This window comes from Panicum virgatum, chromosome 7K (assembly GCF_016808335.1).
Source record: "Panicum virgatum strain AP13 chromosome 7K, P.virgatum_v5, whole genome shotgun sequence".
NCBI lineage: Eukaryota > Viridiplantae > Streptophyta > Magnoliopsida > Poales > Poaceae > Panicum > Panicum virgatum.
Window position 1 is genome coordinate 29,888,018 of NC_053142.1, and position 13,462 is coordinate 29,901,479.

Genomic DNA, 13,462 nt, shown 5'->3' on the forward strand with positions numbered 1-13,462 from the left:
CGGGCTATTCCGGCATACCGTACTCCCGGTCATAACTATCTTCCACTAAGATAACAACCCATCCCTGATTCGGTGCGAGAACTCCCGCTCCTCACCTCTCAACTGCTATCTGAGTAGGAAAAGTAGACTTGAGGGAGATAGAAATGTCAAATAATACTAACTAATGGAAGTAACATAAAAGTAGGGATGTTCATGACCGAGTACGCGGCTATACGTATAGATTTCACCTTGCAGGGGGTTGTACACCTAGACCCACTCGAATCACTGCCAGCCAGAGGCCAGCCGACTGACAACGAGACACCGGTCTACTGAGAACAAGAACTAGCAGCCATGACACTATCCTGCTTTCCCGGGTCTGGGCGAGTCCTCCTGCAAGAGATCGCCCCAGGACTGTGAAGCCTCCTCCTACTACTCGAGGAACGCCAGGTCAACACCTGCTTCCACTACACTGATACTCCATCCGCCTACAGGCTTGGCACCACACTTACTAGCCTCGAGCCAGATCCACCTGCATAGTGGATAAGTGGTGTGTATGCTTACAAAGTCCCACTAATCATAGTTACCCCAACCGGCACCTCATATGTCGGGGCGAGCATCTCCTCATGCGTATCCGCCACGGCGGTCCGCGAATGGCACCCATAGCAGGTAAAGCCCCACAAAACACCTCAAGATCCCTCCGTGGCAAATGACACAAACATGCACCCGCAACAGGTGCTCGTAGGGTGTGCCCAACAGATACCCCTAGCCAAGTCAACTTGCTCGCCCCCAGCTAAAAGGCCTGATCACCACTCCTCATATGGTGGATCTCCACTCACGCAAAGACTATCCATCACCAAAAATCCCACACAATCACATGCAAGCATATCAACCATTAGGAATTAAGGCCCACAAATAGCTATTCAGGTTCATCTCATAACAGTAATAAAGCAATAGCAGATCTAGCAATCAATGCCTAATAGGTATTCAATTCATAGATGGGCATGAACCTGGCATCTTGTTGTAGTCGTCCTAGGTCTCCGGGGGCTTCTCAGAGTTCAGGACATCCTCCCGAGTATTCTGGACGTCTAGGGCGTCGATCAGCTCCTCCTTGCTAGGGGCCTATTTGCAATTACGTATTACTATAGGGGCAAAAGTACAAGAGTGCACAAAAATATCCAATTAAGATCCAAAACAGAGCAAAACCTACTCTAACGGGTAGATCATGATTTTAGAAAAATTATGAAACTGATTTCATAATTTTTGGAGGTCCGGTTAATTTATTATGAATTTTTGAAGCTGAAATCTATTTTTGAAATTGATAAAGGATTTTCGGAAAAGTAAAACACACAGGCTGAGAGGTGACGGCGCCAGGGGTGCCACGTGTCATGCTGATGCTAGCACGGTGCCAGCTTTTGCTGACATCAGCATGGCTGATGCTGACGTAAGCGTCAACTGGTCAACGTTGAGCAGTCAACGGTCAGCGGGTCAACGGGCCCACATGTTAGTCACTGCGTGTTACTGACGCGCGGGGCGCACTGGTTAGGCCAGATTTAAAAGAAAAAGGGAAAGGGTGACCGGGTTCGTGGGCTCAAAGCTGGATGGGCCGGCTCGACCCAAAAGCCGTCAGCTCAGCTTGAAAAGAGATGGGCCATGGCCCATCGGCTCTCTCACTTCCTCCTCTCTCTTATAGGCATGGCCCACAGGCGGCTTTTCCTTCCCTCACTGTCAAGTGAGGTGTGCCTATCAGTGAGAAGGTGGATCCGGTGTAGCCGTGCCATATCCGGTGCGGCATGCAACTGTTGTTGGTGTGCGTGTGGCCGGTGTGTCTGTGAGCGCGCGCAGGGCATGGCGCTGCTCAGGTGTTTGATGAAATGCCCAAGTGGGTTGGCCGTGTCACGAACACGATGCTGCGGCCGTGGGCGCATCGACCAGGTCTGTGGCGACACAGGACGGTGCGTGGACGAGGTCGTGCACGTGGCAGAGCACAAAAGGCGGGCCTTTGGCCTGTGCAAGCGCGACGGAGCGTGGCCACGGTGAGGCCATGGCACGGCGGAATGGAGGCACCAAGAGCAGAGGATCAGGAGAGGGTGAGGCTGTGCGTGTGTGGGGAACGGGGTACGCATGCATGTGCAGACACCTAGAAATCCAGGGCCGCAGCATGGTCATGGCGATCGCGGAGCACCGGCTCTTCGGACTCGCGCAATGACACGACGGTGAGGGTTGGCGACGGCGTTCTACGATGCCGCGCGTTGCAAATGCCCCTGCACTAAGAAGATAGGACAGGGGGGTCCTAGGGATGGCTTAAGGATGGCTCATCGGTGCACATGGCGGCCAAACAGCAGAAAAGAGGATGGACGGGCAGATACAGCGGCGGGCTCTCCGGCCGGGTCTAGGGATGGGATTGCTTGATGCCGTGGCGAGGTGACGCAGGCGGGGTCGACGCCAAGCCATGCCGTGTCATCCAGCTGCGTGGGTGTAGACGTTCGGGCGCTGGGTCGAGGCGGCTCCCCTAGTGGCGGCGGTGTTGGCTCGCGCGACGCCGGGGTCGGTGTACTCCTCCCCCTCCTTGGACTCCTCTTTCCCCTCCTGGCACGGTGGCGATGGCGACAAGCTGCAGCGGCACTCCTGCCCCCTCCTCTCCTCCTCTTTTCCATTGGCTGTGGCTCTCATGTTTCTCCCCTCTTTCTCTGCATCGCAGGTGAGGTGGCGGCGGCGCTTGATTGGAGAAAAGGGGGGAGGCCTTGGAGGCAGCTAGGGTTTGCGGCGGCCGATTGGGTGTCTTATAGGCGCGCCTAGGGTCCGACTGGGGGCACGGACGTCGAGGATCGATGGTCTGGCCCCAAGGGCGCGCAGGGAAACGCGTGGCGGCCATCGCACGGTGCAGCGCATGTGTGAGCTAGGTTTGAGGGCGCAGGGGCGGTCAAGGGCGCGTAGTCAGGCTGTTTCGCTATCCTGTCGTGAAGCGAGGGTGGCAGGCGCAGGCGGAGCAAGGCAGCACCGGTGGTAAAGGCGAGTGAACGGTGAAAAGTAGAGGGGCGAGTCACAGTAGAGGAGAAAGGCGCATAGTGCGCCTAACAGGTGGGGTAGTGCCGTCGACGATAGCAGGCCGAGGGAAAGGGTGTGGCGGCTGTGTTGGGCTGGTGCGGGCTGGTCCAGCCTGCGCGTGTTGGGTCGTGCAGGCCAAAACGAGCCAATGTGGGCTAGTGTTGGGTTAGGTGGGTCGCGCGTGTTTAGGTTTGGAGGGGCGGTTAGGAGGTTTAAGCCCAGTTAGGGGTTAGCTGTTGGTTTTAATTTGAATGGTTGAATTCAAATTAAAACCCACCCAAAAACATTCAAACAAAATTTAAACAAGGTAGATTCAATTAAACTCCAAAGCTCCAAATATTTCACTCTAACATTATTTTCCTTATTTTAATTTTAATTTACTAGCATTTTGAGACGGAAAAAGAGATCAACCTTATATTATTCTAGCTATTTGCACTTGCACAAATTTTTTTTTTGAAAATTCACATTTTTGACATATAACATTCTGTATAAAAATACGGGATGTTACAACGGCTAACCGAGCAGGAAAAGTAGACTAGAGGGAGGTAGAAATATAGCAAGTGGAACTACTCTAAGAAGTGATGCCAGATTCAGAGTTGTACAAGGTCGAGTACGTTGCTATACGTATAGTTTTCACCATGTATGGGTTGTACACCTATACCCACTCGCCCCGACGCCAGCCGGGAATGACCCGACTGACCCAAGGCACTGGTCTACTGTCACGAAACTAACGGCTACTGCCACCATCCGGCCTTCCCGGTCCGGGGTGCATCCTCCCGCAAGAGGACGCTCGAGACTTTGAAGCTTATCATACCGAATCCTGCTAATTGGAGGAATAGGGTCAAGTCCTCTCCCCCTAACACCCTAACACAAATACCCTATCCGCTTACAGGCATGGGCCACGCATAGCTAGCTCGAACCAGGTCCACCCTCATAATGGATAAGTGGTGAGCACATTTGACATAGTTTCGTTTCCACGTCAGCGATCTCAAATCCTTAATATTGCTGGGGCAAGCATCTTCGTCCAAGTGCGTGTCTGTCCTCGTGGTCTGCGTCCGACACCCATTACAGGTGTTGCTCTCCAACTGCGTCGAAGTTCCCAAAGGAATGGTCTTCCCGAAGGAAACTTGCACCCGCCATAGGTGCTCCGCAGGACTATGCCCAACACACAATCTCCAGTCCCAAATCAAAAGATTGAGTATGGTTCGCTTGCCCCCGCTAAAAGCCCTAATCACTAACTCCTTATATTAGGGAATCTTCACTCACACCAAGACTATCATATCACGAATTCCCCACATAGATACCAAAGCAACCATAGTAGCTAAAGCATTTCATAATAACTCAAGGCAATCATGGGAATTCAAATAATACGGTAAGTAAATAGGCTATGCAGGTTCATCTCATCACAGCTGGAAAGTAAAGCATAGCAGATCCAACATGCGATGCCTAATAGGTATTCAAATCGAGGATGGGCGAGAACCTGATCGTAATCTTTCTAGGTCTTCGAGATCATCTGGTCACATGGTACGTCCTCCTGGATCTTCTGGGTGTCGGGGAAGTCCTCCTGGATCCTCTAAGCATTCGAGACGCCGATCAACTCCTCCTTGTAGGGGCCCGATCATAAATACATATAAATATAGGGGCCAAAAGTGCAAGAATGCACAAAACTACTCAAATAAAATCCAACTGACAACAAAACCTACTCTAATGGGTAGAGCATCATTTTAGAAGAATTATGAAACTAGTTTCATAATTCTCAGTTTCATAATTCTCAGAAGTCCGGTTAGTTTATTATGAATTTTTTAAGATTTAATCATTTTCTGAAATTAATAAATAATTGTCGGAAAAATAAAAACACACAATCAGCCACGTGGCAGCCTCCAGGCGTGCCACGTGTCATGCTGACATCAGCATGACGTCAGCACTGGTCAGCAGATGCTGACATCGACATGTCCTTTGCTGACGTCAGTGTTGACTTGGTCGACATTGACTAAGTCAACGGGTCAACAGGGTCGTCGGCCAGGTTAGTGGGGTCTATATGTCTGTCTCGTTGAGTCGTTGGCATGTGGGGCCCACGTGTCAGGTTAAAAATAGGAAGAGGATAAAGAAAAGGCCAACTAGGTTATTTGGGCTGCAACTCGGGAGTCGGCTCGGGTCGGGCGGCTCGATTCAATGGGCTCGGCTCGTGAACTGGCTCGCAGACCGGCTACTAGCTCGACCCGACTCATGACTCTGGTGGGTTAGCCGGCGGGCATTGGTGTCCCATCTCCCTCTCTTCTCTTCTTCTTTTCTCCTTTGTCTTCTGTCACTGACGATCCGGTCCCGCTTGTTGGTGTTCCTCTCTTCCTCTGGCTTGTGGGTCCTGTTTGTCATACTCAGACTGGATCTGGTGCGGCCAAGGCGATCCGGTGCGGACTTCGCGTGCACGTGCGCGCGTGTGTGTTGCTTGTGTGTTTGGTGCGCCCCACACGCGTTCGACGGAATGCCGTCAGAGCATGCGCGTGGCGCGCGTGACGTTGCGGCGGTGGGCGTGGCCACCAGGCGGCGACACGGGTATGGCAGCGACAGAGCAAAAGCAGAACGGGGTAGAGGTAGAGCAAGGTCGGGCTCGGAACGCGAGTGCGCGGCAAAGGTGAGGCCTTTGCCCGAGGTTCATGTGTGTGCATGCCCGCGGACACCTAGGTGACCAGAGCTGCGGTTCGGTGGCGTCATGCATGCCGCGGCGAGGCAAAGACCGGAACGGGGCAGGGACATCGAGGCGGAGGCGGAACGCGATGTCGAGGTGGGTGTGCGTTCGCGAGCAAAACGCGGGCGATCTCAGTCCGCGGATGCGATAAAGGCAGGACAAGGCGAGGGCAACGATGAGAACGCAACGGCACGAGCAGGGCATGGCGGGTCGACGACAAGGTCGTGAGCGTGGCCGAAGGCATGGCTCGACGGTTGCAGAGTAGAGCGCCGCTACAAAGACAAAACAGGGCGGTGGCCAAAGGGCGCAGCGTGTGGTTAGCAGAGGCAGGGCAAGGACTTGCGCAGTGCAGGGCAAGGTCACGACTTGGTCCAGATGGGGCTTCAGTGCGCGCTGTCATGCGGAACACGAGCATTCCCGGTCCACGACGGCGCGATGGGTGACGGTGGCGGAGCAGAACAGAGATGGCGGCGAGGTGGCTCAGGACCGCGACGGTGGTAGTTGTGCTCAAGATAGGGCCTTTCGTCCTTGATAGGGAAAAGGGCGAGCGTGGGCGGCGGTAGGAACGATGTGTGCGTGCGTGGGAACGGCATTGCCGAGTCTGCGGTGAGACGGAACGCAGGCGAGGCGACAACAAGGTTAGGGCCAGAACAGGACAGAGGCACTGCGTTGGAGATGGAACACGATGTCGGCGGTGCGAGCAAGCCCGAGGCGTCGTGTCAGGTGCGTGCGTGTGGTCCAGCGGCTGCCTGCATGATGTTTGGCAGAATGCTATAGCGGTACTCGCGGGTGCCCGGTCACGTCGACAGCGTCATGTGCGTGTGCAACGGCGCCTAGGCGGCATTCTAGGTGACGGTGCTTAGCAGGGTGAGGTCGTGTGCGTGTGTCGGCCGTGTGGTTGTGTGCTCCGCAAGCGCTCGATCACTACTAAAAACATTGATTTGTCCCGGTTGGAAAACCTCTGTTGTCCCAGTTTCCCAACCGGGAACGCCAGTCCGGGACAAAAGGGGTGCCCTTTTGTCCCGGGTCTGTCAACCGGGACAAAAGGTGCTGCCAGCGCCCACATTGCTGGCGCACCCTTTTGTCCCGGTTGGTTACCAACCGGGAGGTCCCCTTTTTTTTTCATGTTTTCGTTTTCTCAATTCTTTTTCTATTTCAATTATACTTTTGCATTTCAATTAAACTTATGTATTTGAATTCAGTGTGTATGATCTCCACTAATATATACATATATATATAGTTACTTATATAATATTTGTCCTAGATAGTTTTCATATATAAATTAATTCACTTATATATATATATATATATGTATACACATATCAATACATGTGAATTCCTTTACATATGAAAATGTCTAGGACCAATATTATATAAATATATATACACATATATATTATTACAGTGCTTATATATAATACATACATACTCCATCATATTTGCATAGGTATATTCGTTCTTAATTACATAGGTATATTCGTTCATAATTACATAGTAGAATTCGCCTTTTGGAAATTTAATACATACATACTCATAAATAGAAATTTAATACACACACATATATATTTACATAGGTATATTCGTTCTTAATTACATATATACGCGTATATTGTCATATTTGTTGCGATTGTCAATATTAGATATTCCATCATAGAATAATTCGCCTTTTGGATCGAGGACTTGCTCAACAATAAATCCAGAGAATTGTTCTTGAATCCCCATAATCTTTTCCTCCGGCATGAGTTTATCGCGCATCTCCTCGACCTATGGAAAAAGAGGATAATTAATTTCGACTAATTAAAATACGAGTTCAAATATTAACAAGTTTTTTACTTACTTCCTCCTCCCAATCTGTCCAGCCCTTTGGAGGACCTACCAGACCATGGATGTTCTCGCATACATAGTATGCGCACAATACAGTGCCTTGTTTCTGCCTCATACACTTTAAGAGAGAAGAAATTATCAGATATTTACATGAATATATAATAAAACTAATGAATCGTGCAACGAATCATCCAAGTGCGTACCGCAAAATCTGTCTTGATTTTCAATTCCTTGTCAAATTTGTCTGGATGATTTTTAGCGAATTCTTTCCAAATCCTGTGCATGATTAGAACAATTATAGTCAAGTAACAAAGTGATTCAAATTATCGGTCATCGACGGAGTAGTGGTAGAATTACTTTTTCATCATGTTAAGAAGATTTTCGTATTGTTCTGGAGGTCTCCTCAATGAGTCCATAACCACGAGTAGGCTCTTCTCGGGAATTATGACAATTAGGACCCAGTGTTCACTGCAAGATTATACGGAGGCAGTTCTTGGTAGTTAAGGTTTAAACAATTCGATTACAGAATAGAAAGAGTTAGATGGAAGGAATCACTCACGCAAAGTTGTAAGGAAACAATATCATTTGCTTGTTGTGATGAACGCTTATGTACTTGAACAAGTTTTGGAATATCTCATCGGAATTGTCCCGTAGAAGCCTCCAATTACAAGTAATTGGGTCGATGAAGCCGAGGTGAGAGTATCCCTTTCTTCTGCAAGTATGTATCTCCATTCTACATGATACCGAATAAATCAAGAGATCAGTATGTTGAGATCATTCAAAACAATATGTAAGGAGAGTAAAATACTTACAGAACCCACAAGCCGACCATAGAGATGTCGAGGGCCTCCTGATGGAATAGTTGGTAAATTTCTTCCCAGTTTATCCATATAATGGCCTCGCCCCGTAAGAAATCGGCATCTTTAATCTTTGTGCCCTGCATGAAGATGCAATCGGCCATCGCACACATGTAGTGCTGGTGCAGCTTATACATTTGCGTTGGAAGCACAGACACTACTTCGGGGGGTACAAGAGTTTTGCCGATCTCAAACGTCCATTTGACGACCACATCGGCCTTTGGAATATCTTCCCCCTTGCAATCTGAGCCGCCATCAGGTTTGATTCTTTCAAAAATGTAAAAAATTCTTGTTCTTGCATCGTCTGTCCCACTACGAGAGGCTCTATTGATTGTTTCTTTTGGGCTCCGAGCTGTGGAACGTCGGACGACGACGACTTTGATTGTCTCTTCTTTTTCTCAGTAGTTTTGATAATTGTGCGTTCGTAGTCTGAAGGGGGGTCTCTCGGAATGAATTTTCTCTTATTTGCTTCGCACATTCCCTTAAAAAATTTCAAATCTATCGGATTTATCACTTTCTCGGGCTCCGGCTTCGGCTTCGGCTTGCAGTGCTCTTTAACTCTTCCTTGAGTTATCCGATCGCATTCTTCAAGGCTCATGTCCCAGGATTTAATAGTAGCCTCCTTGGTTTTCTTCTCCTTTTCCTTCTTCTTTGGAGGCTCCTTAGCCGGTGCAGCTACTTTCTTTGCCGGCGGCCATTTCTGCTTCTTTGCCGGCGGCGGAGGGGGTGACCATGGAGGCGACGGTGACGCTTGAGTGTTCATCGGCGCATGAGATGATGGTGATGGAGAATGTGCCGGTGAACCTTGCCGAGACAGTGCTGCCCTTGGGGAGTTTTGCGGAGATGCCGGCCTTGGAGAGGCATGCTGAGATGCCGGTCTTGGTGTTTGATCATCCGACTTTAGGACAATGTAGCGCTTATCCCATAGGATGTAGCCATGAATGGCTTCTGCTAGTGTCCTCTCCCCATTGCCTCCAGGAATATCAAGCTCGAGCGTCTCCCAACCCTGGCACACCTGCTCCACGCCAACTTTTGTGTATCCTGGTGGAATTTGCTGCCCGTGGTACACGTCGTCTGGTTGGGTTGGCATGGCGGTACCATACGCAACAGTGAACATTAAGTTCTTAACGGCAGTCTGCAGGTCACAAGGTGTCCGCTGGGTGATCTCATCCACTGGAAATCGTTGCGGGGCCGTCGCTTCAACTGCGTCCTGGATCCCCATTGGCTCGGCGACGGCGACGTCTGTGGAAGCGCAGCTGCTTTTCCGCTGAGACAGATGATCGGCTGCGACATTAGGCTCTGGATGCACCGTTTGCGCTTGCTGTTGCTGGCTCATTGCTATGGCCACTTGGCGTTGAACCTCTTCCTCCAGTCATTGATCGTGTGACATGAGCCGTTCCTCTAGCCTTCGCAAGTGCTCCCGCTCATCATTGTTTCTTCTTTGCTGGCTTCTATATGATTCAATGTAATCCCTGAACCCATACTTCCACGGAACCACGCCTTTGCCTCTTGTGCGGCCCGGATGCTCTGGATTCCCAAGGGCGTAAGTCAGCTCGTCCCTCTCTCTATCCGACTGGAATGTTCCCTCGGCCGCTACTTGTATGGCCTCCTGTAGTCTCTGGGCTGCTCGCTGGATGTTTGGCCCATAGATGCAGTCACCAGTCAATGGGTTCAAGCTTCCCCCGTGACCATAAAACCAGGTCCTTGACCTTTCAGGCCAGTTCATGGTCGCAAGTTGGATGCCTCTGTCAAGCAGATCCTGCTCCATCTTCTCCCATTTGGGTATTGCAAGCTTGTAGCCTCCTTGGCCTAGAGTGTGATGGTACACTTTCTTCGAGGCGTTGTCTTTGGCCTTCTGCACCTTCTGAAGCCCAAGCTCTGAAGACTTGTATTCCACAAATGCATCCTAGTGACCCCTGAGCTTTTCGAGCTCGCCGGTAAATACGGGTGTGGTCCCGGTCTTGATATATTTCTTCATCAAAATTTTCTTAAATGATTGCAGCTATTCGGCCATCTTACTCAGGGTCCAGCGCTTGCATATCTCTTCGGATTCAGCTGGAACCGTGAAGTTTTTCTTAAGCTCCCGCCAGCACCATTCTTTTTCTCTTTCGGTTACCGCATCCCGTTCCTCGCTTGGATTGGAAGCTTTCCAGAGCCTGAAGCTAATTGGGATGTGGTCCCTGACAATACATCTGGATTGTCTTATGAATTTTTTGGTGGCAGCTTCTGGAGCGATCGGTTCGCCATCCGGACCAACTTCCGTTATAATGAAACGTCCTTCCAGTTTTTTTGTCGGGCCTCGCTTCGTCTTTTTCTGCTGCGATGATGATCCAGACGGCTATAAAAAAAATATTCATAGTATTCATATAGATTCAGATGAAAATATGATTTTCACTACAAATAAGTATAGTTGTGATATGTACATTAGCACTTTGTTTACCAGCAGCGTCATCCTGAATAGATGGTGGCTCAATTCCATCACCGGACATATTCAAATATATGTCGGTATTGCTGCCATCATCAGCTTGTTCAGGGACATCTCCTTGACCTTCGCCAATCATATTCAACAGGAACTGTTCGTCTTCCACGTCTGTGTGTCGCGGGTCCATTGTAACTAAAATATGAATACAAATAAAACCCTTAAAAATTCTCTAAATAATTCACATCAATATTGACTAAGTAATTTCAAGTATGTCACTAAGTAATTCAATAAAATATTCACTAAGTAATTCCCATATTATGACTATACTGAATAGATCTAGTCACAAGGATTCCAAAAAGTCCTTATTTGCCCCGAACGAGAAGGAGACTATGTTTGGATCGGACTTCGTTTAGCTGGACGTTTCTTTGGATCGTCGTACATTTAGATAGACGAGTATTGGATGGGACGATAACATTTACATGGACGAGGACTGGATCGGCCTACGTTTAGATGGACGAGGATCAAATCGGCTTACATTTAACTGGACGAGGATTGGATCGGCGTACGTACACACATACACACATATACATACACATATACATACACACATATACATACACATTCATATATTTACAAATTAAATATAATTTCACTATACATTAACTCATTAAACAAATTAACACCTAATTTACATCAAATTAAATACCATAATTTACAATTTAAGAAATTCACATAAAAAAATTAACACATTAAACAAATTAAATTTACTAAAATTCATTATCAACTAATTTCATACTAAATCAAATTAAATACCCTAATTTACCCTTTACAAATTAACACATTAAACAAATTTCATATCCTCAAATTTGTAAATTAACACATTAAACACATTAAACAAATTAACACCTAATTTACATCAAATTATGGTTTTAATTTGCACAAAATTCACTAAAATTTGAGCCTAATTCACAAATAATGTAGGGTTTACGGGCGGGGTGGCGGCGGCCCACAGCCGGCGTGCTCACGTTTAGTCCCGGGTGGATCTACCACTCGGGACAAAAGGGGCCCGCTTTCCCTCGTTCCCGCCTAATCTTATGTTTGTTTTTGTTTCTTTTTACTTCTCTTTTAAATTTGGCTTTCATTTGTTAATTCAGTTAATAAAATTATGATTCCAAAAATTATGGAACAAAATTTCTTATCTCTATATAAACTTGATACACGCAACAAAAATAATTAATTTTCATTCAAGTGATTGGGTCAATGAAATATCTAACTTTTTTGAAATCATATTCGTTATTTTGACCATGCAAAAATATATTAGGTGAACAAATTTTTTCAAACTATTGCTTTTCGACAGAAAGTGGATTCTATCACGATATTAACGTTTAAAAAGTGAATTTTAGATAAAATTAAGCAATTTCATGATATTAATGAGTAGTGTGTGAGTTTGAGAGATAGTTTGTGTTAGTGAGATTGTGTGTGTTAGTGAGAGAGTATAGTGTGTTAATGTGAATGTAATTTCATGAAATAAATAAAATTAGTTGAGTAATCCATTATTGAATGAAAATTATAATTGAGTCTGGTAATTATGTGAAAAATATATAAAATAATATATATAACACATAAAGTATAATTGTACAGTACATATATAATAAAAGTATTCGAATTGCGATTATGTTTTTATACAATAATATAAAATGATTCAAGTACATGAAGGATTAGCGGTAACAGACTTTCTCTTCACAAATGTCCCTTGATTATGATCACGGCGCAAGTATGGAGCATCATCATTGGCTAGCAGGATGCATGGATCAGCATTTACTTCGAAAGGTGGAATGGCAACAAAATTATTATATTCTTCTGACAAGTCTGTCTTGTCCTCCACTCCAACGATGTTTCTTTTTCCTGATAGAACTATGTGTCGCTTAGGCTCATCCTTTTGCTTGTTTATCCCCTTCTTTGGCTTGCTGGACATGTCGTTAATGTAGAAAACCTGAGCGACATCCTGGGCTAGGACAAATGGCTTGTCTCTATACCCAAGATTGTTGAGATCAACTATTGTCATCCCATACTCATCTTTTGTTACCCCTCCTCCAGATAGCTTAACCCATTGGCAACGAAATAGAGGCATCTTAAAATTGGGACCGTAATCCAGCTCCCATATCTCTTCAATGTAGCCGTAATATGTGTCTTTTTTTTCATTATTGTCCGTGGCATCCATACGAACACCGCTATTTTGGTTGGTACTCTTTTTATCTTGGGCTATCGTATAAAATGTGTTTCCATTTATCTCGAACCCTTGGTATGTTAAGATATTCCAAGATGGTCCCCTAACCAATAAGAACAGTTGTTCACTTATATCCATGTTATGCATTAGATGCTTTCGCAACTAGCTGCAGAAAGTGTTCATGTGCTCACGTATAATCCATGCCTCAGACTTTTCCGGGAAATTGGAGAGCAGAATTTTCTTGTGTTCCTCGATATATGGGTCAACCAAGGATGATTGTTGAAGAACCGTACAATGTGCTTTCTTGAATGAGAAATTATCTGTGCAGACATAAGATTTCTTTCCTAATGTACCCTTTCCAGTTAGTCTGCCCTCATATCGTGATTCAGGGACTCCAATCGGTTTAAGGTCATCAATAAAGT